At 36.4% G+C, this 25,637-nt stretch overlaps 1 protein-coding gene and 1 pseudogene across 3 annotated transcripts in view; both read left to right on the top strand.

Annotated features, from left to right (window-relative positions):
- BTBD9 (BTB domain containing 9) overlaps positions 1 to 25,637 on the top strand; it is a 502,020-nt gene that overhangs the window by 73,488 nt on the left and 402,895 nt on the right. The window lies entirely within an intron of this gene.
- Positions 3,450 to 25,626, top strand: LOC141523564 (thioredoxin, mitochondrial pseudogene; annotated as a pseudogene).

Genomic DNA, 25,637 nt, shown 5'->3' with positions numbered 1-25,637 from the left:
GGTGCTCTATCCACTGCGCCACCTAGCTGCCCCACAAAGATATTTTTTAAAAAAGAAAAACAATTTTTGATTCATATGTTAAATACCTCAGAGTTGGCTGGAAAAAAAGACCCAGCTGTATGGTACCCTAATCTTAAATTAGCAGCTCCTTAAATTGAAAGCACAGTAGGTTGAGGAAGTAATCAGGTTATATAAATCTGGTCCTGAAAAACTCTAACCTTAAACTCTAAACCTTAATAGCTAATGGTACTCTCTTATTGGTGATCCACATAACATAAAATATCTGGTGTCTAGGTGTTTAGAGTCAGGCAGGTGTAGGTCAGACTTAAGAAGATTTGAGCTATGTGTTAGTGGGGATTGTAGATCTTTGGAATTAAAGGAGGAGGTGGGGAGGGCAAGAGTAGATGAATTGGGAAGTGCTGTAGTATACTTGGCAACTTTACTTAAGCTATGGGTGTTTTTTTGTTTTTTTGCCAGGCAATGGGGTTAAGTGGCTTCCCCAAGGCCGCACAACTAGGTAAATGTTAAGTGTCTGAGGCCAATTTTGAACTCAGGTACTACTGACTCCAGGGCCGGTGTCCTATTCACTGTGCCACCTAGCTGCCCCCTGCTACAGGTGTTTTTTGAGGGGAATGTTAACAGAGAAAAGTAACCCCTTCATCCCTTTAGGCCACTATTACTCTTTCTTACTTTACACTGTATATCTTAAAGGGAAAAAAAAAAACAAAAAAATTTTTTAAGTGCCTGGATGCATTTTGCACATAAATGTACCTTATCTCAAGATAAGCCTATGGAATAGAGGCAGGAGATTCATTGAAGTTATTGGTGCATAGAAATTATATAGTACTGAAAAGGAATTTTTAGGTTCTGTCAAACTATATTTTTTACTGCTTGAGTCATTATAATAGAATTATACCAGTCTTCACAAATTTATAAACCATTGGGTAAAGAAGTACACCTACCAATTAAAAGAAAAATTATGGAGAGTTTAAGAGCCAGCAGTAGATATTCATCTTCTTTCTCATACTTGAGCTTTCAATATCCTTTTTCTTGAGAGGAAATCTGATGCTAGATCTCTCTTTTAGTCAGACTACCCTTTGTAGCTTCATGTAGAAATCATGAAGAAAGAATTCAGTGAGCAGTTTTGCTGGATTGGAAGGATCTAAATCTGGCTTCCTGAATTCTAGTGCTGGACTTTGATATTCCTCACTACATGGATCACTATTCTATTTTGATGTTAGTACTCAATAAGTTTTAAAATTGAATGGTGGCTAGATTATCAGATTCAAGTTTGCATACTTTTCTGTGTGATTAATTTACACCTGCTTGTTTAAGCTTCTTCACGCCAAGAAGTAGAGTATAGATGATTAGAGCAAGAGAGGTATCTTTCTCCCGAGGAAAGCAAATGATTTTCTTTTTGAATGTGCATGTTTAAGATGCAGACAAGACATAATTTATCTCCCTAAGTGATATTAATTTAAAGTTTAAGGAATACTTCTTTAAATTACATACCACATGGGTAACAAGAGCAGAGAAATTGTAAAACCATATGCTTGAAAATGCCTTCTCTTTCCTCTAGAGGAAGATAATTTATATCTCGCAATTAAAGAGCAGAAGGTCTTTTTTCCTATAAAGGCTCTTCAGTCAGGAAATAGCCTAGGCAGAGATAGCTTCCTTGGGGAATTGTGTGTGTCTTTCAAGGACTTACTGGCATCTCCATCTTGTAGAACTTTGTTCTTTGAGTGTTTTCTCCTAAAGCCTCAAAGGAAGCATTTGGATTCTGAAAATATTTCAAGACAATATTTTGGTAAATTTCACAAATCCTCCTTTCCTGATGAATCTTTTTTCTTAAAGATTTTATATATTTTGAGTTTTACAATTTTTCTGGTAATCTTACTTCCCACCCCCACCCCCATCCCCACCCCCCACAGAAGGCAATTTGTCAGTCTTTACATTGTTTCCATGGTATACATTGATCCAAATTGAATGTGATGAGAGAGAAATCATATCCTTAAGGAAGAAACATAAAATATAAGAGATAGCAAGATCAGACAATAAGATAATCTTTTTTTTCTAAATTAAAAGTAATAGTCTTTGGTCTTTGTCCAAATTCCACAGTTCTTTCTCTGGATACAGATTGTATTATCCATTGCAGGCAGCCCCAAATTGTCCCTGATTGTTGCACCAGTGGAATGAGTGAGTCTATCAAGGTTGATCATCACTCCCATGTTGCTATTAAGGTGTACAATGTTTTTCTGGCTCTGCTCATCTCACTCAACACCTGAGGAATCTTAATGGAAATGAATTTTGCTTTTTAAAAAATGATGATATAAGTATATTGTGACATTATATATGCTACTTTTGGTTGGTAGGTGAAACTCTTTTTCCTTTGGGTTATTGGGTATGAGTTGTCATCACTTTTGTAACCAAAATATTCATTATTTGGTGGGTTTTAGTGTGGCTATATTATCAATTTTTTGAAAAATATATGACCGTGGGGGTGGCTAGGTGGTACAGTGAATAGAGCACTGGCCCTGGAGTCAGGAGTACCAGAGTTCAAATCTGGCCTCAGACACTTAATAATTACCTAACTGTGTGGTCTTGGGCAAGCCACTTAAACCCCATTGCCTTGCCAAAAAAACAAAAAACAAAAAAAGAAAATATATGAATATAACATAGCATCAAGAAAATATCTATGGATTCATGAAAGTGACATAAGACAAAACAAATGTATTGTCTGCAATAGCATCAATGGCAAACGATTTCATAACCATATATATATAATATATATATATATATATACATAAAGCATAACCAGAATTATATTGTGTTTGCCATAATGATAATAAGTTATATACTCCATTATAGTGAAAAGGAAAAATTATATACTGGTCTTGTTTTATGCTAGAAAAAGTTTCCAGGCTCTATAGTAAAAATAATTAACTTTTAAGTTGCAAAGTATTTTACAAATATTCTTTCATTTTTATCCCTACAATAATGAGGTGCAATTATTATTTCCATTTTACTGATGAGGAAACTGAAGCAGATTACATGACTTGCCAGGGTCACACAGTAAATGTCTGTGAATGATTTGAATTCAAACCTTCCTAACTTAAGTCCCAAAACTTTATCCACTACCCTATCTGGTTGCATAGGTGCCTGACCATCTTTCATCTTCCTACTTTGAAACTTGGCATATTGATGAAGACGAATTACTGAGTAGAAAGCAAATAGTTAACTTGTATTGCCGTTAAATACCAAATTAAATATTCCAATCACACCCAATTATCTGTACTTTTCTGTTTCTCATGAGCCAGGAAAGGGTTAAGTGCCAGTTCAATTCTGAGGCCTTGAAGGTTTCAATAGCATGGCTCCCAGGATGGGATGGTTCTAGGTGGGGTGGGGAAGAGGGGAATGAAATCTCCCAACCTGGAATTCCTAGAGGTTGGAGTGGTGAGGAGTGGGGGGAGGGAGAAGTAGTTTGGTATCATGACAGTCAGAACTGAACTTAAGAGAACAACAGGTCATGAGACCTGGCCCAAGTTAGATTAAGGCATAGAAAAAACAGACTCTCCTCTTTCAAAGTAATAGAGCACTTGTCCTAGAGTCAGGACATGAGTTCAGATCTCAAGCTTGATGACCCCTGAGTCTTGAATTGGTAGGGGAAATCTGATTTTCCTATTTTCTAACTGTAAAACAGTAAATCAATCAAGAAAGACTGGAGAGAGAGAGGCTCTCTCAGCTGAATTGGCCAATCAAGACACAAAGAAACATGACATAGATACAAGAACACACATTTTAATAGCAATGAAAAATCCTTGGTTAGCCCAGGCTTTAAATCTTGCCAGTTACATAAATACCTGCAGATTTTATATTTGAGGGGCCTCAAAACAGGTAATTATTTTTTCATGTTCCTCTAAATATTGTTAAAGTCAGACAAAAAGAATTTAAGCAGTTGTTAAAACCAAGTTCGTACCAGTTTCATCTTGCAACAGTCCAAAGGGAAATCTGGTATGGAGGGAGAGAATCCCCTTAATTTAGCTGTGATGACTTCATGTTGTAGAATCCATGGTATAGAACTCATGCCTATAGAATCCGGCTCCACCAGCATCCCGGAGAGGGGGAGAAGTTGGCCAGTGCCAATGCCCAGCTGAAGTTTCCAGACAGATGTACTTGTCTGAAAAGAATCTGAAAAGAAAAGCCTCACGTTTGTCCTAGGTATGGAGGGACTGACCCAATATAAGTGCAGGTTTAACCATGAACACAGTCCTTCTGGAGTTAGAGTCAATACTTCCTGACCAATGAACCAAATTTTGAAGTTTGGTTTTGGTTGAGCAGAGTGATGAATTCACAGACTCAGTGACTCACAGTTATGGGGGATAGATCAGTTTATTTATGCTTAAGCAAGGTTATAACTTCTCCGAGTGAATTGAGTTCCAGTAAAGAACTAGCAAGAGAGTGGAGGATAAATAGAACTTTTAAAGGAAAGGCAATTGCTGTAAGGGGAGTGAGCCAGGAAAAATTAGGTAGGGTTTAGAGAAAATGCTTTCTGTGTAATTGTGGTTTAGGGAATGATATCAGAAATAGTCAAGAATAGTTTGGTTATTATTTGAAAGCTATTGTTATCTTAACATTCTTTGTATGCCTAAGTGGGGCTAGATAGATCCACATCTGGGGCATACCATCCTTAATATAAGGCATGGCAGTGTAAACTGAATGTAGATTACATGGTATGGGGAAGATTTCTGATCAGAGAGTATGTGAGATATTTCAAGCAGAAGCACAAGAAATTTTTCAGGTTAGAAAAACATAGCATAGGCGCAGCTAGGGGGCACAGTGTATAGAGCACCAGCCCTGGAATCAGGAGGATCTGAATTTAAATCCATCCTCATACACTTGATACTTACTAGCTGTGTGACCTTGGGCAAGTCACTAAAACCCCATTGCCTTGCAAAAAAACCCAAAAAGAATAAAAGAACAAGACATAGCTTTTGTTTGTAGGCAGAAGGTAAGCCTGGAAAAGTAAAGGTTTAACTGTTTTGGGTCCAGTATTTTTAATTGAATTCTTTTTTTTTTTTGCAAGACAATGTGGTTAAGTGGCTTGCCCAAGGCCACACAGCTAGGTAATTATTAAGTTTCTGAGGCCGGATTTGAACCCAGGTACTCCTGACTCCAAGGCCGGTGCTTTATCCACTGTGCCACCTAGCCACCCCTTTTTAATTGAATTCTAATTTCATATACTATTTGGCATTAAGACAAAATGTATGGATTTGGAAATTTGTAGACTGTATTGATAGAGTCAGTCACCTAATCAGGAATGGGTTTTCTCAAGTTTCAAATACATTGTGATATTGTTATATTGCACAAATTGGTAAACTTTTGTACAAATTATGTTGAACAGATTTGTATAACTTAGATGTCATTAGAGCATGAACTAAAAGAAACTAGAATATTGTGGGAAAATTATTTTAAAAGCAGCTATGATATGGGGTTTTGAAACTACCATTTAGGGAACTGAACATTTCCACCTTTGCCTAAAGTTAAGAGAGAATTATATCTACAACTATGTATTTGGTCATTACTTATGGAAATGAAGTTATTGTAATAATATTGAAGTTATAATAATATTGAGACTTAAATTGGTGGGAAGACAGGGACAGCAAACCCAGTCTCCTCTCTGGGATCCTTGCACATTTCCCTTACTTTGTAAACTTGCTAGGTTCCTGAAAGTCCTCTCTGTGGGGAAGGTCATCAGCCCTGGGAAACAAACCAATCTGGAGTTATGAAATTCCTAAACAAAGAACTTGGCTTGCTGAAGACCTTCAAGTTAATGTGTAATGTAGAAATGATTTCTAATGACTCGGTCTTCCTATTAGAACAGATTTAATCTTGAAAAGAAGAACAAGTCAAGAATTTTAAGTGAGATATCTCTTATGTATGTAAACCTTATGTAGGGTAAGCCTTTATTCTTCATTGCAACTCCATGAAAGGAATATAACTGTTTCTGACCCTAAACTCTGATTGGTGAAATTTCCCATTTGAGGTAAACGCTTTTGGAACTGTAACTGATATGTTTTGAGATTTGAATTCATATATAGTTGTCTGATGGATCATTAAGCCATGTTGTCATGCTCTAGACTTGTTCCAGAATTATTTGACCCACTGAGGCACACAAAGAATGTTGAGATCTAAATAATGAGCAAACTATTCTTGACTATTTCTGACATGATTCCCTAAACCACATTTGAGCAAAAAGCACCCTCTCTTAAAACTTTCCTAATCTCTCACAGCTCACCCCCTTGCATAGTTTTCTTTTTTTCCCCTGTCTCTACTTTTTTGCTAGTTTTTCCCTTGAACTCAGTCTTCTTGAAGAAGCCACACTTTTACTCAAGCATGAAAATCTTGACCCCATAATTCTGGGTCATTGAGTTGTGAATGCTTTGCTCAACCCCAAACTGAACTTCAACAGTGTCTCTTCTCTGAATATTATTTTATTTGGAATCTTTGGGACTATCAGAGCAAATCAGTGTTTTTGTCAGAGAAAAAAAAATATTTTTAATATGTAAGGGTCTAGAACAAAGGTTGGAAAAACAGAAGAACTTGATTTGGTTTTAATTGTTGGAAATGGGATTGTATTGGAAAGTGTTTTATGTAGCCTTGGTTACATATTTCCAGGTGGCAGTATGTGGGATTTTTTGCTTGTTTAGTGATCCTTTTGACTTTGGCATCATAGTTGTCAAATAATTTTTTGCCTATGGAGATAATCTGATCTTTCTGTTCACCAGATCTATATTTATGCAAAATATATTGTGATTTAAAATGCTCACATTTTGAGTGCTTGATAAAATCAGTTAGAAGACATTCATCTTAGTGAAAAAGGCCATGTCACAGCCCTTTAAAATCTTCCCTTCTTTTATAGTATGACTTGGCCTGTTAAAATGCATTTGATTATTTGGTAAAACAACAAAAAAAAACTCATAAATATACAAAATAAACTCAAACAAATTATGATTTTTTCATTCATTATTTCAGTCTTCTAATCTGTCCAACTAATAGGTATCTATTAAGCACCTACTGGGCATCTCAGTGCTGGAGGATACAGAAAGAGGCAAAAGACAGTCTGCCTTTCAAAGAGTCTACAAACTATATACAGTACAAATCGAAAATAATTAAAAGAGAAGAGTCAGAATTACAAGGGAATAAATAGTTGTCTTATGAAAGATGGGGTTTTTGTTGAGACTTCAAGTCAACATTAGGAGGAACACATTCCAGGCATGAGGATCAACCAGAGGAAATGGCCTGAATTGTTTGTTTATAGAGTGTCTTGTTTATAGAAAAGCTAAGAGACCAGTGCTGCTTGACTAAAGTGTATGTGTTGGGGAGTAAGGTGTAAGAAAACTGGAAAGACTGGATGGGGCTAGATTATGAAGGACTTTAGAATGCCAACAGAGCATATTTGATCCTGTAGGTCAGGGCCCACCTGTGGGTTTACTAAATGCTTTAGAAACAAAGCTGAGTTACTGCAGACCTTGCCTAAAATAGAAAATCAAAATATATTGTCAATTGTTTAAATAAAAACTTTTAAAAGTAAGGTTGGACAGCCCTTCAATAGTTGATAGGAAGCTAATGGAATTTATTGAGTAGGTGTGTTACATAGTTGAACCTTCACTTTAGGAAAATCACTTTGGCAACTGAATGCAACTGATGGAATGGAAAGGGGAAAGGTAAGCCAATCCACCAGGAGGCTATTACAGTTCAGATAGGAGGTGATGAGGGCCTGCTAGGGCACTATCTGAGGAGAGAAGTGGAGATATGCAACAGGTATTGCAAATGGAAATTGACAGACCTTAGCAGTAGATTAGATATGGGGAATGGAGCAGAGTAAGATTTCAGGATAATTCCTTCATTGTAAACCCTCAACAGTAATAAGGAAGGTGAGAGGAGGGTGGATAGGATGAGCTTTTAGGATAATGAGTTTTAGACTAGTGAGTTTAAGTTCTAGATGTCTGGAAGACAATAGAGGTGGATTATTAAATGCTAGTATTAAGGTGGGGGCAGGACTGCTAGATTTGTGAATCTTTAGCATAGAGATGGTAGTTAAATCCAGGGAGCTAATGAGATCACCAAATGAAGTAATATGCAGAGAGAAGAGGAGGTGCAAGACTGAACTTCTAGAGATATCTTTATAAAGTTGAGAGTGTGACCCAGAGGAGGAACCCCAAAGGAGACAGAAAAAGAACAAGTCATATAGGAGAACCTGTAAGAGATCCATATTCTGAAAACCTAGAGAAAAGAGAGTATCAGGAAGATGATGAAAGTAAAAGACACAGATTGAGGAGAATAAGAATTGAGAAAAGGTAGTATGTTCTACTATAAATTCTTTTTTTTTAAGGTTTTTTTGCAAGGCAAATGGGGTTAAGTGGCTTGCCCAAGGCCACACAGCTAGGTAATTATTAAGTGTCTGAGACTGGATTTGAACCCAGGTACTCCTGACTCCAAGGCCGGTGCTTTATCCACTACGCCACCTAGCCATCCCTTACTATAAATTCTTAAACTTAAATGTGGGATGACAGAGAAATCAAATCGGTATTCAAGATTTTAATTTTCCAATTTAATTCTTTTTATTCTTATTTTGTCTGGTGCTTCAGACCCAGAATTGGAAAGCTAGAATTCCATTGCCTTACTTAGGCTCAGCTACTAAGAAAGCCTTTTCTATTACAATATTCTTTCTTACTCATAGAAAAAGAGAAATAATCAAGTAAACAATCTGATTATCTTTCCAACTTTTTTTTACATTGGATAGCTTTAATATTTTATTTGGAAAGTTAGCTCACTAGAAACTTGGCATAGATCAATGTCTTATAGCATTTACTAAGATAAGTTCAAAATAGATACATGCAGTGGTGGAATTCAAATAAATTAACAACCAGTTAACTCAATATAAAATTAGGTATCGGTTCTACCTAACCTATGTGAACTGACATGAACTGCATAAAACTGCCATTCTACAATTGATAGTCAAAAGATATGAACCGGCAGTTTTCTGATGAAGAAATCATAATTTATAGTCATGTGAAAAAATGCCCTGCATCATTATTGATTAGAGAAATGCAGATTAAAACAAAACAACCTTAAGATATCATTTTACACAAATCATATTGGCTAAAATGATAGAAGAAGAAATGTGAAATGTGGGGAAGGGTTGTGGAAAAATTGGGATACTAATTCATTGTTGAAATTGTGAATTGATTCAGACATTTTAAAGAGCAATGTGGAATTAATATGTAAAGAGTTATGGCACTACCTATATAATTTGACCTAGCAATACCATTATTAGGTCTGTTTCTGAAGATAATTAAGGTAAAAGGAAAAGAATCTCAATTTCTAAAATGTTTATAGCAGCTCTCTTTGGTTTTTTGGTCAAAGAACCTGAAATTGTAGGGATGCCCATTAATTGGGGAATGGCTGAACATTTTGATGTAATGACCTCTATAAGTAATGACCTCAGTGATTTTAGAAAAAACATGGAAAGACTTGCATGAAATAATAAGGAGCAGATCCCAAGGGAGCATTGTATACAGCAATAAGCAATACTGGTTTTTCCATGTTGCCCACATATTTTATTCATTTTTTAATTTTTTTCAATTACATGTAAAGATAATTTTCAATATTTTCTTTTTAACATTCATTTTTTGTAAGATTTTGAGTTCTACATTTTTCTATCTCATCACCTTCCCTCTCTTCCCCCAAGACTGTGGCTAATTCGATGTGTGTTATACCTGAACAATCATGTTATACATATTTCCATATTAGTCATAAAGAATTAGAACAAAAGAAAAAATGAGAAAAAAAATTATAAGTGAAAACAGTGTACTTTAGTCAGCATTCAGAGTCCATAATTCTTTATTTGGATGAGGATAGCATTTTCCATCACAAGTCTTTTAGAATTGTCTTTGATCACTGTAGCTATACTATTTTAAGGATAACTTTTGAATGAATAAGTTATTTTGACTACTATAAATACCCAAATTAACTATAGAGGACACATGAAGAAAGATGCTATCAGCAACCAGAGAAAGAACTGATGTGTAAAAATAAAAGTATATATAGAATGATTTTACATATGTATGTGTGCTCACACATACATATATTTGTGTCTAATGGTAGCCATCTCTAGGGTAGGGGTAGGGAAGAACAGAAGAAAAAAGTAATTTACATGATAATTTTGTGTATTTGAAAGGATTAGCAAGTCGTGCATAGTAGATTTGCAGTTTCATATGAAATCATATGAACTTTTTTATACTCTTTTATTCCTTAAATGAAAAATGAAATTATAAAACCTTATCTTTAAACATCATAAAAAAGTTTGCTCACATCATTTTTTCACATGAGAGCCAAATCAAAAGTTTTTTGGTTATCTGTTGTTTCTGGATTATCAATATTAATCATAGGTACATTTCTAAAACATTGAACTTTGAACAACAATATTTGGTTGCCAATTATAGAATTTCCCTGAAATGGTTATCTAATTTACCAGCAGAGTAGGAGCAACTGGTAGAAGTTGTGAAGAAGTAGATTTATACTTGATGTAAAGAAAAATTTCCTAATAATTTGAGCTCTTCAGAAGTGGGATGTCTTGGAGAAAGCTTCCCCTTTCCTGGATAACCGCTTGTTGGTGGTTATAATGGGAATTCTTATTCAGGAATGGATTTATATTGCTGAGATGGCCTGCCTTTTTACATGTTTCTTAAATGCTGCTTTCTCCTAATAGATTTCAAGCTCCTTTTTGGGTAAGAGCTGTTTCTTGTTTTTTGATATCTTTACTACTTAGGACAATATCAGTGTGTTTAATATATGCTTGTTGATTAATTGACTCTCCTTTAAGTACATTATGTCCCTGACTGGGTCCTGTTTCTCAGGACCTCCTTCACCTCTGCCTCTTAGAACCCCTAATTTCTCTCAAGGGTAACCTCAAGCTGTTCCTTGTTTCTATATGAAATCTTAATGCTTGGGGTGTTTTCCCCAAATCACCTTGTGCCAGTTTTGTGTATTTCCTTATATATACATCTATCCCCGTCTAGATTACACATCCCTTGAAGGCAGGGACCTTGTGTGCCCAGTGTGACCTATTCATGCATGTTTAATACCTACTTGTTGATTTGTGGACTGACTGATAAATTCTGTTTTCCAGTCAGACTCATCACACCATTTCTGTCTTTGTTGTTGTCTTTGTACAGATGGTCTTTCATGCTTTGAATTATTTTTTTTTCTCCTTAACTGCTCCACTTGTTTCTAGCTTCTTTCAGGACTGCTTTAGTTCAGTCTCCCATAAGAGGCCTGTCTTGGTCCCTACCTAGGACTTAGCACAGAGGCCAACACATTTCAAGGGCTAAATAAATGTTTGTTGATTTGATTGATTCTCCCCCATTTCCCATTTCTTTTTTTTTTTTTGCAAGGCAAATGGGGTTAAGTGGCTTGCCCAAGGCCACACAGCTAGGTAATTATTAAGTGTCTGAGACCGGATTTGAACCCAGGTACTTCTGACTCCAGGGCCAGTGCTTTATCCACTGCGCCACCTAGCCATCCCCCCCCACCACCACCATTTTCCATTTCTGTGTATGTATGTTTTGTACTAACTTCTGTTCCTATTCATACCTCCTATTCCTTAAAGGGCAGGGATGGTTTCATTTTTTTACTTTGTCCTAGGATAAAGTAGATGCCTAGCACAAGTAGGTGCTTGCTAAATACTTATTGAATGAATGGCTTCTGAGATAATTCAGTTTCTTTGAAGAGATTCTAGGTGGCACAATGGATATAGAGCACTGGCTTGGAGTCAGGAGGATAGGAGTTCAAATGCAGCCTCAGACACTTGATTCTTATTAGCTGTGTGACCTTGGGCAAGTCACTTAACCCTGATTGACTCTCATCTAGGATCATCTCATCATCCTATTTCATATATGACCACTGGACCCAGCTGGCTCTGCAGGAGAAAGTGAGGCTGGTGATTTAGTACAGGATCTCCCTCACTCAAATCCAGTTCACCTTTTTGTCATGGCAACATCTCCTTGATGGTGGTCTTCTCCAAAAATGAAGGACAAATATTATAATTTCTTTGATGAATAAACATCTGAACTCATGTCAGCAAGACTTGGCAATAATAATAATATCCACCTCACAGAGTTTATTTAGTGTGGCTCAAATGAAATAGGAAATGCAAAATTTTTTAGTGTTTTATAAAAGCTTGAACTGCCTTTTTTCAGTCTGGACCTGTGATTTTTATGTAGCATTCTCCTTCTACTCGGGCAGAAAAGGCAACTGTTCAGTTTCTAGTTTTGGAATGTTGTCTGGGAGTTTGAGATTTTGTATATGTGATAAGATCAGTTTTTGTCAGAAAGCAGACTTAAAAAATTAAAATAAAAAATTATCAAACCTATTTTTCCTTACCACTCCCTTCTCACTTGAAAAAATTTTATTTACAATGTGTTGGGGGTTTTTTTTTGTATATATTATTCTTCTGGCTTACTATTTGCTCTTTATCAGTTTATTCAAATCTTTCTAAGTATCTCTGCAACCATCTCTTTTAACATTTAGCACAATAGTAACCATTACATTCATTGCTTAAATTTGTTCAGCCATTCCCTTTTTGGGTATTCTCTTAGTTTCTAGTTCTTTGCTACTACAAACAGAATTACAGTAATATAAATATTTTTGAACATTTCTTTTTGTCCTTTGATTTCTTTGGGGAGTGGGATATACGACATGCTATTTGGTAATAGTACTGCTGGGTCAAAGGATCTAAAACGTTTGATAACTTTTTGAACATAGTTCCAAATTGATTTCAAGATTAGTTTTGCCAATTCATAGCTCCATCAAATATGCCTGTTTTCTCATAACCCTTCCAATATTTGACATTTTCTGTTTTTGTCAGCTGTACTAGATAGATGTGAAGTGGAAATTGCATTAATTTTCATTTATACAATTACTAGTGATATGGATCAATTTTTCATTTGGCTATAGGTTTACCTCTTGGCTTTCTTCCTTATAAAATTGCCTATTCATAATTGACTATTCATCATTTAGGGAATAGCTTTTTTTCTCACAGATCTGAATCAGTTTCTTATAGATTTTGGAAATAAGAACTTTTAATCAGAGAAAATTGGAAAGATTTTCCCCATTCAACTGTTTCCCTTCTAATCTTAGCTACATTGGATTTAATTTAAGTAGTCAATATTTTTAAATCTTGTGTATAATCTCTGTCCCTTTTTTGGTTGTGACTCTATTCATAGGTCATTCTAGAAGGTAATTTCTTCTTTATTCGTCCTACTTTTATGATGTAATTTTTAAATGTCCACATCACATATCCATTTGGAGCTTATTATGTTTTATATTGTGAAGTGTTGGTCTGAATCTAATTTCTGCAAGACTTTTGTACAGTATTCCCAGCAGATTTGTCAGATGTTGAACCCTTTCACTCAGTAGCAAGGATCTTTGGGTTTATCATATACTAGGGTTTGTTTCCTTCTGGAACTAATCTGTTCTACTGATCTCCCTTTGTATTTTTTAACCACCAAATCGTTTTGATGATTACTGCTTTGTACTTTGGTTTGAGATTGGGTACTGCTAGGATCTTGTCTTTCAACTTTTCAAATTTTTTCCCTTTCCAATATGTTTATGTTACCACTTCCATTTTGCAAATGCAAATTTATCCATTTTACCTGAGATGGGATCAGTTAGTGGATAGAAGACAGGGATATCTTTTTTAATTGCTTTAGAATTTTGTTTTCCCCCCAATTATATGTAACAACAATTTTTAACATTCATTTTTAAAACTGAGTCCCAAACTCTCTCCCTTTTTTCTCCCACCCCTTGAGAAGGAAAACATTTTGATAAAGGCTATGCTGTAGTCATACAAAACATATTTCTGTGTTAGTCATATTATGAAATAAAATGTAGACCAAAAAAAAAAAAGAAAGCAAAAACCAAACCTCAAGAAAAATTAATTTAAAAAGTATGCTTCAATCTGTATTCAGTCACCATTATTTCTTTCTCTATGTATGGATAGCATTTTTCATCATGAGTCTTTCAGATTTGTCTTAGATCATTGTATTGCTGAGAATTGCTGTTACTGTATTTCCTCATGTATAAGATGAACCTTAATTTTGAGTCCTGAAATTTGAAAAAAAATTTATTGCATAGTTATTGAAATCAGTTATTCAATTATTCATCATAAAATTCATACAAATCTCATCACTGTCAAAACCCCCACCCATTAGCTTGTACTCATCTGTGTTCGCTGATGAATCACTTTTAGGAGAGGTTCTGGCTGCTCTCCTGCCTGTGCTCTGGTCTTTGGTGACCACAAGCTCTCCCTGGGCAAGTCTGGTGCATGGATGCATGCTTAGTCTATTCTATTTCATGAACCTGAAGCACCAATTGTGTCCACCTTTGAAATCAGTCACTTCTTTTTTATCAGCAATTCTTCTGGTCTCATGCTGAACCATCTTTTGTGAACACAGAAATTTCAATGGCCCTTTGCTCTTCAATCCATCTCTATAATTCCCTCTCTAAATCAGGCCCTCTTGTTGACTTGCCTCATGTGGCCTTCTTCTGCTGTGGTATTTTCAGTAGGGTTTCTTCTTCCCGTAGATATTGTTTTCTCAGTTGGAGGAGGACCAAATTGACTTTTAACAGCATAGTTTTCATTCACTTTTGCAAACTGGATCACTTTGAACTTAAATTCAGCACTGATAGAAATTCTTTTCTGAGCCATTTCTGGGCAGGACACGGCAAAACTTAACCTAGTATACTGGTAATAAATGTGAAACAATGAGTACAAAGGAAAGTGCAGGAAAAAGCAGGGAAACTAGTGCAAAAACAAGAGGGAAAAGGCAGGAAATGCAAGTAAAAACATCTACAACCATTGTATAAGATGCTCCCTAGTTTTTTTTATTTTTTTTAATCTATCCTTTTTAATATTTTCATCCACTTGTCCATGCATATTTCCAAGTTACAAAATTTCCCACTACCTTTCCCTCCCAGCCCTTCCTCCTCAGTAGGGAATAGTCAGATTAGCATTTTGCATACATATTTTGCTTTGTTTTGTTTTAATTTTTTAAAGATTTTATTTATATTGAGTTTTAGAGTTTTCCCCTAATCTTACTTCCCTCCCCCCACCCCCCCACAGAAGGCAATTTGCCAGTCTTTACATTGTTTCCATGGTATACATTGATCAAAATTGAATGTGATGATAGAGATATCATATCCTTAAGGAAGAAACATAAAGTATAAGAGATGGCAAGATCAGACAAGATATCAGTTTTTTCCCCCTAAATTAAAGTTAATAGTCATTGATCTTTGCTCAAACTCCACAATTCTTTCTCTGGATACAGTGGTATTATCCATTGCAGACAGCCCCAAATTGTCCCTGATTGTTGCACTGATGGAATGAGTGAGTCCATCAAAGTTGATCATCGCCACCATGTTGCTGTTAGGGTTTACAGTGTTTTTCTGATTCTGCTCATCTCACTCAACATCAGTTAATGCAAATCCCTCTAGGCTTCCCTGAATTCCCATGCCTACTGGTTTCTAATAGAATGAAAGTGTTCCATGCATACATATTTTATTAAACATATTTACAAATTAGTAATGTTTGGAATGAGGAATTAAGATTAAAGGAAAGAGATAAGAGATCCTTTTTATAAAGTGTTCATCAGATTTGGTAGGAGTGGTTTTTTTTTTCTGTGTGTTTTGTTTTGTTTTGTTATTCGTTCTCTGGTTAGGAATAATATAATCCATAACCAGTCTAATACAGTTATCCTAGCTCTCTGGACTGTCAAGAGGAGTTGGGTTTATCAGGGTTGTTGTTCATCTCATAATGTTGTTGATATGTACATTGTTCTCTTGACTGTATTACCTTCGCTTAGCCTCAGATCCTGGAAGTCATTCCATGCATCTCTAGAGTCCAACCATTTCTGGTTTCTTATAGAACAATAATATTCCATAGTAGTCATGACCCAAAACTTGTTTAGTCATTCCCCAATTGATGGGCATCCCCTCAATTTCCAATTCTTTACCACTACCAAAATAGTTGCTATGAATATTTTGGAATATGAAGGACTTTTCCCATTTTTTACAATTTCTTCTGGATATAGTCCTAGAATTGGAATTGTTGGGTCAAAGAATATGAATAAGTTTTATTGCTCTTTGGGCATAGTTTGAGCATAGTTCCATATTGCTCTCCAGAATGGTTGGATCTGTTCACAACTCCACCAGCAGTGCATCAATGTCCCAATCTTCCCACAATCTCTCCAACATTGATCATTTCCCTTTTTCTTATCTGAGCTAATCTAATAGGTGTGAATTGATACCTCATTGTTTTTAATTTTCATTTCTCTAATCAATAATGATTTGGAGCATTTTTTCATATGATTATATATAGCTTTAATTTCTTCATTTGAAAACTATCTATTCATATCCTTTGACCATTTATCAATTGGGGAATGACTTGTGACCTTATAAATTTGATGCAATTTGCAATATATTTTAGAAATGAGACCTTTATCAGAACTCTTGGTTGTGAAGATTGTTTCCCAGCTTTCTGCTTCTAATTTTGACAGCATTGATTTTATTAGTGCAAAACCTTCTTAATTTAATATAGTCAAAATCATTCATTTTGCAGTTTATAGTGTGCTCTAATTCTTGTTTGGTCATAAACTTATCTCTTTTCCATAGATCAGATAGATTGTCTTTTGGCCTATTAATTTATCTGTAGTACTGCTCTTTATATCTAAATTCTGTACTCAATTTGACCTTATTTTGGTATAGGGTGTGAGATGTGGATCCATGCTTAGTTTTTGCCATATTATTTTCCAGTTTTCCCAACAATTTTTGTCATATATAGTGAGTTCTTATAGTGGGTTTGTCAAATAGTAGATTGCTGTAGTTATTTACTGAAATTTCTATTGGACATATCCTAATCCACTGATCCATTACTCTATTTCTTCTTATCCAGTACCAGGCAGTGTTGATGACTACTGCTTTACAATATAGTTTTAGATCTGGTAGAGCTAGGCCACCATCATTTACATTAGTTTTTTCATTAGTTCCCTTGTTATTTTTGTTCTTTTGTTGCTCCAGATGAATTTTGTTACTTGTTTCTAGCTTGGTAAAGTAGTTATTTGGTAGTTTGGTTGGTATGGCACTGAATAATTTTTATTATATTAGCTCGACCTAACCATGAGCATTTGACATTTTTTCCATTTATTTAGACCTGACTTTATTTGGGTGAGGAGAGCTCTATAATTAGACCTCAACTTTTTTTGGAAAAGGGTGTATCTTATACATGGGGAAATATGTTACATTGTACACAGTACATTTCAATTAGCATCAGTTTATGTAAGTTTTTCCAGGTTTTTCTGAGAGAATCCTTCTCATCATTTCTTGTTGCACAGTAGTACTGCATCATAATCACATAACATAGTTTGGTTCAGCCATTCAGATATAAATATTTCCAGACATAAAGGTCTTTCTCCCTTTTTTTTTTTAAATCTCTTTTTGGATACAGTCAGCACTACCAAGTCAAAGAATATGCACCACTTTATAACTTTATGGGCATAGTTTCAAATTACTGTAAAGAATGTTTGAATTAGTTCACAACTCCACCAACAATACACTAATGAGAAAACAGGGATAGCAAATACCATATGTGGATAATTGATATCTAAGTAGTTAATCAGGGATGTAAACTGAAAACTTAGACACTTCAACTTGATATTAGATTCATCTGCTATATTCTTCCTTTGTTCCTTGTATTTGAATTTTGTTATTTTTTCTAATTCTGTAAAGTAATCCTTTTGTAGTTTGATTTGTATGGCATTGAGGGGAATGGACAATGGCCTACAGGGGTCCATTCGTGTTCTAAAGTTATAATACTAAAACTTGGTTTTAGTTACATTTAGTTACATCATGAACAGAAATAGGACAAAGAGTAGACTTTAAATGGAGAAGAATGAAATTCAATCTAAATATTTTGAGTTTAAGGGACTAGCAGGTCATCCAAGATGAGATATATAGCAGTGTCAAAAGGGAATCACAACTTCACAAAACTTACAGGAAAAATAGGTTTATTACAAGAGAAATGAATATCCATGTGCAATCTAAAGAATTCAGAATCCCAATGGAACTTTGCATATTTATAACAGTAGGATAAAAGAATGAGAAAATACTAATCTCTACCTAAAGGGTGTGACTTGGGAGGGGGAAAGGTACATTAAAGGTGAAAAAAAGACAAAACCCCTCCTGAGGGGGAAGAGCCAGGCAACTGCTAAAGTTTGGGAATTGTGAAGATAGAGTGGCCTGCTCATCAACAAAAAGTCTCAGTTGCACAAGCAGTTTCCTAGATTAGACTGATTGCTGTCTGTTTTGATTCCCAAGGAAACACAGGAAGTCCAGTTTAGGATATATTATGTCAGCTCAAGATTAGCTTCATCCTTGACACATTCAGGACCTCCTGCATACTCTCGAGTCCACTGTTTCTAGAAAATAGGGCAACTCAGAAAGACAAGCTAAAAGTTCCTCAAGCGTAGGCAACTGTTAAAGAGTTCAAGAAAAAAGTAAAGGGGTACAGAAAAGAGTTGGGTATGATCTATATTGAGACAGTAATTAAACCATGGGAACAGATGAAATTCTAAAGGGAGAAAAAAATAGGAAAAAAAGGAAGAACATTAAGGACAAGTTTGTGGGAAACATGCACATTTAGACCATGGGAGGAATACAAATTCATGCACAAGCTGAATGAATGTAATAAACATGTCGATACTACTTAAATTTATTCACTCACCTTGGAGGCCACCATTTTACAGAATAGGAAATTGCAACCCAGGGAAGTAAAATGACTTGTTTAGAGTAACATCACCTGCTATTTGAAGCAGAATATACCAGTATCTTCTCAAATTCAACATATCTAAAACAGCTCATTATCTAACACTGTCCCTCCCCTAAACTATTGAGCATTTTTGTCCTAGTGTTGCAGGTTTGCAAAATTGGCGTTATCCTCAGCTTCCTATACATTCTCATCATTTAATTAGTGCCTCAAACTGCAGCAGGTGGAATAAGTGCAATCTGAATTGTCAGTTTAAAAAATGAGAAAAAGAATTGATCAATTTTTCCTTTCCATTTCTATTTCTTCATTTGGCAATAAGAACCTTGTCAGTTGAGGGTTTATATAGCAATTTAGCATTTGTACTAATGTGTATCTAATGTGTCAGAGAGATTTATAAAAAGATTTTCTTTATATCTGGCTAGACACAAGAGAGGATATTGCATTTCTCCAGATTTGGATGGTTCTATAGCAACTCTGGAGATGGTTTCCAGGATTCTGTCTGTGTCGCTCTCTCTCTCTCTCTCAAGCCATGCATTTCCTTCTTTTGGTGTGTGGGGGTGGGTGTGGGGGAGAGACAAGGGGAGTTGCAGGATGATGACTGGTGGAAACAAGATGTTGTCTAATACCTCTCCTTCAGGTCTAAACTTTCAGATGTTTAAATATAGTTATTGGTTTGAGTAGGGTGAGAATATGGAATCTGAATATTTCCCAGTTTGCTCAAGGTTAGCTAGCAGGCAAGTTCTATGGAATTATTTAGGACTAGGTGAAGACTCTTCTATAAAGATCTAATTGGGAAAATGAGGTAAAACTTATTGGCTGCATCAGGGATGAAAACAAAAGAAAACAAGCAATTAAAAACTACATATATATATGTGTGTGTGTGTGTATGTGTGTGTGTGTGTGTGTGTATATATATATATATATATATATATATATAAACATTTCCATGATACTTCCTAGAGAATTTTGCTTAAAATTTCCTGGCCAGTGCCCTGCATTTTTCTAGCAGAGTGGGAATCAAAGGTCTTTTAGAGATGTTTTTTGGCTAATTATGCCAGTGCACCAAAATATTAGGAGGATGAAAGGGTCTTACTTTTGTAGCTATGTTTAGTAAATATTCTGTAGCAAGCAATATCATTTTATATTTCCCAGTGAGAAGGGATAACACTTGTAGTTTCAAAACATATAGGAAGTAAATATTCATCATAAATCTCATAAGGGTTTTAGAAACTACCAACCAACCAGACACCATGAAATGAATCAAAGTATTTATAGTCTAAGGGGCCCTATAACAGTTTCCAAGTCTTTTTTTTTTAATAACTCCTTAAAACCTCACACCAGTCTCTTCCTTTCTGATCATCATCTTCATTGACTACTTTTTTTTTTTGCAAGTCAAATGGGGTTAAGTGGCTTGCCCAAGGCCACACAGGTAGGTAATTATTAAGTGTCTGAGACCGGATTTGAACCCAGGTACTCCTGACTCCAGGGCTGGTGCTTTATCTACTGTGCCACCTAGCCGCCCCCAGTGACTACTTTTAAAATAAAATATAAACCCTCTTGTTTTTCATTTAAAGTCCTTTACAAGGCAATTTACAGATGAGGAGATCAAAGTAATCCATAGCCATATAAAAAATGCTCTAAATCATTAATTATTAGAGAAATGCAAATTAAAGCTTCTCTGAGGTACCACCTCACACCTCTCAGATTGGCCATCAGATTGATCATTGTTGGAAGGGATATGGGAAATCTGGGACACTATTGTACTGTTGATGGAGCTGTGAACTCATCCAACCCTTCTGGAGAGCTATTTGGAACTATGCCCAAAGGGCAGCAAAAATGAGCATACCCTTTGACCCAGCAATACCACTACTGGGTCTATACCCTGAAGAGATGAGGAAAAAGGTTAAAAACATTACTTGTACAAAAATATTTATAGCAGCCCTGTTTGTGGTGGCAAAGAATTGGAAATCCAGTAAATGTCCTTCAGTTGGGGAATGGCTTAGCAAACTGTGGTATGTGTATGTCATGGAACACTATCGTTCTATTAGAAACCAGGAGGGACGGGATTTCAGGGAAACCTGGAGGGATTTGCATGAACTAATGCTGAGTGAGATGAGCAGAATCAGAAAAACACTGTACACCTTAACAGCAACATGGGGGTGATGTTCAACCTTGAAGGACTTGCTCATTCCATCAGTGCAACAATCGGGAACAATTTTGGGCTGTCTGCAAAGGAGAGTGCCATCTGTATCCAGATAAGGAGCTGTGCAGTTTGAACAAAGTGCAAAGACTATTCCCTTTAATTTAGAAAAATAACAGCTTATTGTCTGATCTTGTTACCTCTTAGACTTCTCTTTAAGGATATGATTTCTCTCTCATCACACCCAATTTGGATCAAGGTACAACATGGAAACAAAGTAAAGACTGACAGAGTGTATTCTGGGGGGGGGGGAAGCAAGATTGGGGGAAAATTGTAAAACTCAAATAATATCTTTAATAAAAATAAATTTAAATAAAAAAATAAAGTCCTTTACAACTTACTTCAGTCTACTTTTCTAGCCTTATACTGCAGTTTTCTTTTTCATATACTTGTTTATTAGTTGTCATTAAACATTTATTAAGTGTCTATAATGTGAGAAACATTGGTGTTAAGTGCTAGGGATGCAATTATGAAAAACACAGCCTTGCCTTATCTAATGGGGGAAGATGACACACAAAGGAAAGTTGAGATGGGTGTGGTGGAGAAGCCAGTCAAAGAAGTCCAGAATGAGTGCAACCAGGAAAGGAGGACTTGTCTGAGATCCTCTCCCCTCTCTTGTACACTTTTTAAAAAAGATTTTATTCAATTTGTTTTACAATTTTTCCCCTAATCTTGCTTCGCCCCAACCCCCACGGAAGGCAGTTTGCCAGTCTTTACATTGTTTCCATGTTATACACTGATGCAAATTGAATGTGATGAGAACTCATATCCTTAAGGTAGAAAAATAAAATATAAGAGATAGCAAGATATCAGATATCAGTTTTTTTTTCTAAATTAAAGGTAATAGTCCTTGTTCTTTGTTCAAACTCCACAGTTTTTTCACTGGATACAGATGACATTCTCCATCACAGAGAGTCCCAAATTGTCCCTGATTGTTCCTGATGGAATGGGGAAGTCCATCAGAGTTGATCATCACCCCCATGTTGCTGTTAGGGTGTACAATGTTTTTCTGGTTCTTCTCCCTTTCCTTTCCTTTCCTTTCCTTTCCATTCCTTTCCTGTCCTGTCCTGTCCTGTCCTGTCCTGTCCTGTCCTGTCCTTTCTTTTCTGCAAATGGGGTTAAGTGGCTTGCCCCAGGCCACACACCTAGGTAATTATTAAGTGTGTGAGACTGGATTTGAACCCAGGTACTCCTGACTCCAAGGCCAGTGCTTTATCCACTATGCCACCTAGCTGTCCCTCTTCTCCCTTTTCTTAAAGAGAACAGTTTGTGACTCTACTTTTCAGTCAGAGGAGAGTAGCACATTCATGAGGTGTATGCAATGAGGCTGATGGGATCTTGCTAGATAGTGTGATTCCTAATTGATGAGTTGGGGGGAGGGATGTTCTGGAGAAGCCAAGAAGCCCTTAATGAGTTCAGCTGGGTGAGAAATGAGCCATCTTGAGGAGTCCTGCCAAAATGACCTTTTTTTTCTTTTCTTTATCTTTAAGTCTTTGCACTGGCTATCCCCAATGTCTGGCATACTTTCCCTCCTTGTGCCACTTAGAATGCTTCTTTCAAAGCTCAGCTCATGTCTTATCTTACATGGGGTCATTTCTATTCTCAGCTGCTTCTACTGTCAATTAACATATATTCATTTTTTACATACATGCATACATACCTGTATGTATTCTCTCTTTTTAATGAATGTAAGCTTCTTGGGTTATGGACTGGTTCATATCTTTGTATTCCCAGTGCCTAATATAATAACTGGCATATAGTTGGGCTTCTTCTTAAGTGCTTGTTGATTGATTTCCTATGTGTTTATTATTTCAATTTGTATAATTAACCTGTTTTAGATGGTAGATCTGTTTAATACAAGAACTTTTATTTCTCATCTTTGTTTATACACTCTTTCCATCATACTATTCAGGCATAAAACAGGTATTTAATAACATTTATTGAATTATTGAAGGGAGCGGGCCAGGCCTGGGGGGAGGGCGCAGGCACGGAGGAGCGGGTCAAGGAGGCTGCACAGCTCGGGGCTCGTGCCTCAGGGAGATGGCGCAGCGAATGTTCCTCAGGAGATTCTTGGTCCCTGTCTTCTCCAGGAAGCTCCCTCAGGGTTGCTGGGTGCCTCTCGCCCAGGGCAGCCCCGGTAGACCCACTGCTGTCTCTAATTTGGTCCGGACATTCTCCACCACCAAGGTCTGTAAAGTGACATTTAACGTCCAGGATGGACCCGACTTCCTGGACAGAGTTGTCAACAGTGAGACACCGGTAGTTGTGGATTTTCATGCACAGTGGTGTGGCCCTTGCAAGATCTTGGGGCCCCGGTTAGAGAAAATGGTGGCAAAGCAGGAGGGGAAGGTGCTGATGGCCAAAGTGGACATAGACGACAACACAGACCTCGCCATTGAGTATGAGTTCTTTTAGAAATTGTCTTTAATCACTGTATTGCTGAGGAGAGCTAGGTCCATCATAGTTGATCATCACACGATGTTGCTATTATTGTCTACACTGTTCTCCTGGTTCTGCTCACTTCCTTCAGCATCAATTCAGATACCATTATACATGCCTTCATGTTCTTTGAATCCCAGCTCTTTCTTTTTTTTTAATTTTTATTAAAGATATTGAGTTTTACAGTTTTCCCCCAATCTTGCTTCCCTCCCCCACCCCCACCCCACAGATAGCACTCCGTCAGTCTTTACTTTGTTTGAATCCCAGCTCTTTCAATGAAATCTATTGGAACTCATTGATCTGCAAAGTAGACAAAATGGTAACTGGTTTGTTCTAGGATCTTTAGATCTTCTTCCTTCTTATAATGATTTTTGAAGAAAGACTACAGGTTAGGAGCACTGTAATGAATATTAAGAACTTAACTGTTGAGGCAGCTAGGTGGTGGATAGAGCATTGGCCCTGGAGTCAGGAGTTCAAATCCCACATGATAATTACCTAGCTCTGTGCCCTTGAACAAGTCATTTAACCTCATTGCCTTGCAAAACAAACAAACAAACAAACCAACCAACAAGAACAAAAAGCTAAACTTTTGGGCACTATCCAGATATGTTACTACTGCTACCACTGGGCCTTATTTTTAGTGGTTGTAATGGTGGTGGTGGTGGTGGTGGTGGTGGCGGCAGCAGGACAAGTGCTGCCCCATTTCCCATTAGGACTAGCTTTTTCTTAGTGGAGAGAGAAGATAGTTGAATTATATCCATTTTCAGCTACCATTCATATCTCTGGGTGACCTTCTAACATGTCAATACTCCTCAACCATTGTCAAGTCATGACACCTATTCTCTGGTGTCCTCCTCTTCCCATTAGAACTCAAGTTCCCACTCCTGTGGGCTGCTGATCTCTGGTGAGTGACCTTTCACCTCAGTTTTGCCCAGTTCCAGCCACTCTGTACTGCTGGCTCTTCCAGGCTATCCCTGGGCATGCTGCATTTTCTTGAACTTCCCCATAGGAGCTATCTTCCTATTCAAAATGCTTTTGCATACTAAACACTTAGCAGAATCTGGCACATAATAGTTACTTCTTTCATATGGTTCAGTTCAACAAGTAAGTCAGTAAACAAACTAAAAAACAAGCAAGATGTCCTAGACATTTCAATTTAGAGAGGCAAAATTTGAGTGGTGTTAAATTATTCCCAAGATTCAAAAATGATTGTTTACCACTCTGGAATGCAGTGGCAAACTGAAAAAAATTTAACATTGACAGAGCTGTGGGAAAAACTGGAACTCATACATTTTTAGTGGAATTGCAACCTGATGCAAGCATTAAATTATAAATATAAAGGTTCAAGGATCTTAGAAGTCATTTAGTACAAATCTACAGGTGATAATGAGTGAAGACTCAAGTCACATAGGCAATAAGTAGAAGGGCATTTGAGCTCAAATCCAAAATCCAACAATTTTTTACTACTCTGGGACTTCTATGTTTTGGAAAACAATGTGACAATGTGCAATGTCACAAAGAATTGTTTCTTTTGACTCAGTAATTGTATCAGGAAGCTCATGGGTAGAAGGAAGGGAGGGGGTGAATCAGATGATCTTTTTCTTTTATATTGTTTTTGAATTTTACAATTTTCCTCCATCTCGCTTCTCTCCCCCCACCCCCCACCCCAGAAGGCAGTCTGATAGTCTTTGCATTGTTTGCATGCTATACATTGATCAAAACTGAATGTGAGGGATGGCTAGGTGGCACAGTGCATAGAGCACCAACCCTGAAGTCAGGAGGACCTGAATTCAAATCCAACCTCAGATACTTAATAATTACCTAGCTGTGTGACCTTGGGCAAGTCACTTAACCCCATTGCCTTGCAAAACCCTAAAAAAAAATTAAAAAAATTAAATTAAAAAAAATTATTGAAGTTGCCTCCAAATCAGAACTAATGGAACTTCTGTTCAAAAGTAAATCTTAGTGGTTCTCATGATAAATGAATTATTAACATTTTGATTAAGTATAAAATCTTTCATATAATCTGTGGGAAAAAGTTCTATATTTGTGACTTAGGCGTGTTTGTTTTTTAGAGTGGAATTTTTTGTTAATTCTTTCCCATTCTTTGTAAAATAG

The sequence above is a fragment of the Macrotis lagotis genome, chromosome 5 (genome assembly GCF_037893015.1).
Source record: "Macrotis lagotis isolate mMagLag1 chromosome 5, bilby.v1.9.chrom.fasta, whole genome shotgun sequence".
Taxonomy (NCBI): Eukaryota; Metazoa; Chordata; class Mammalia; order Peramelemorphia; family Peramelidae; genus Macrotis; species Macrotis lagotis.
Note: the sequence above shows the minus strand (reverse complement) of the source record. Positions and strands in the feature narration are given on the sequence as shown.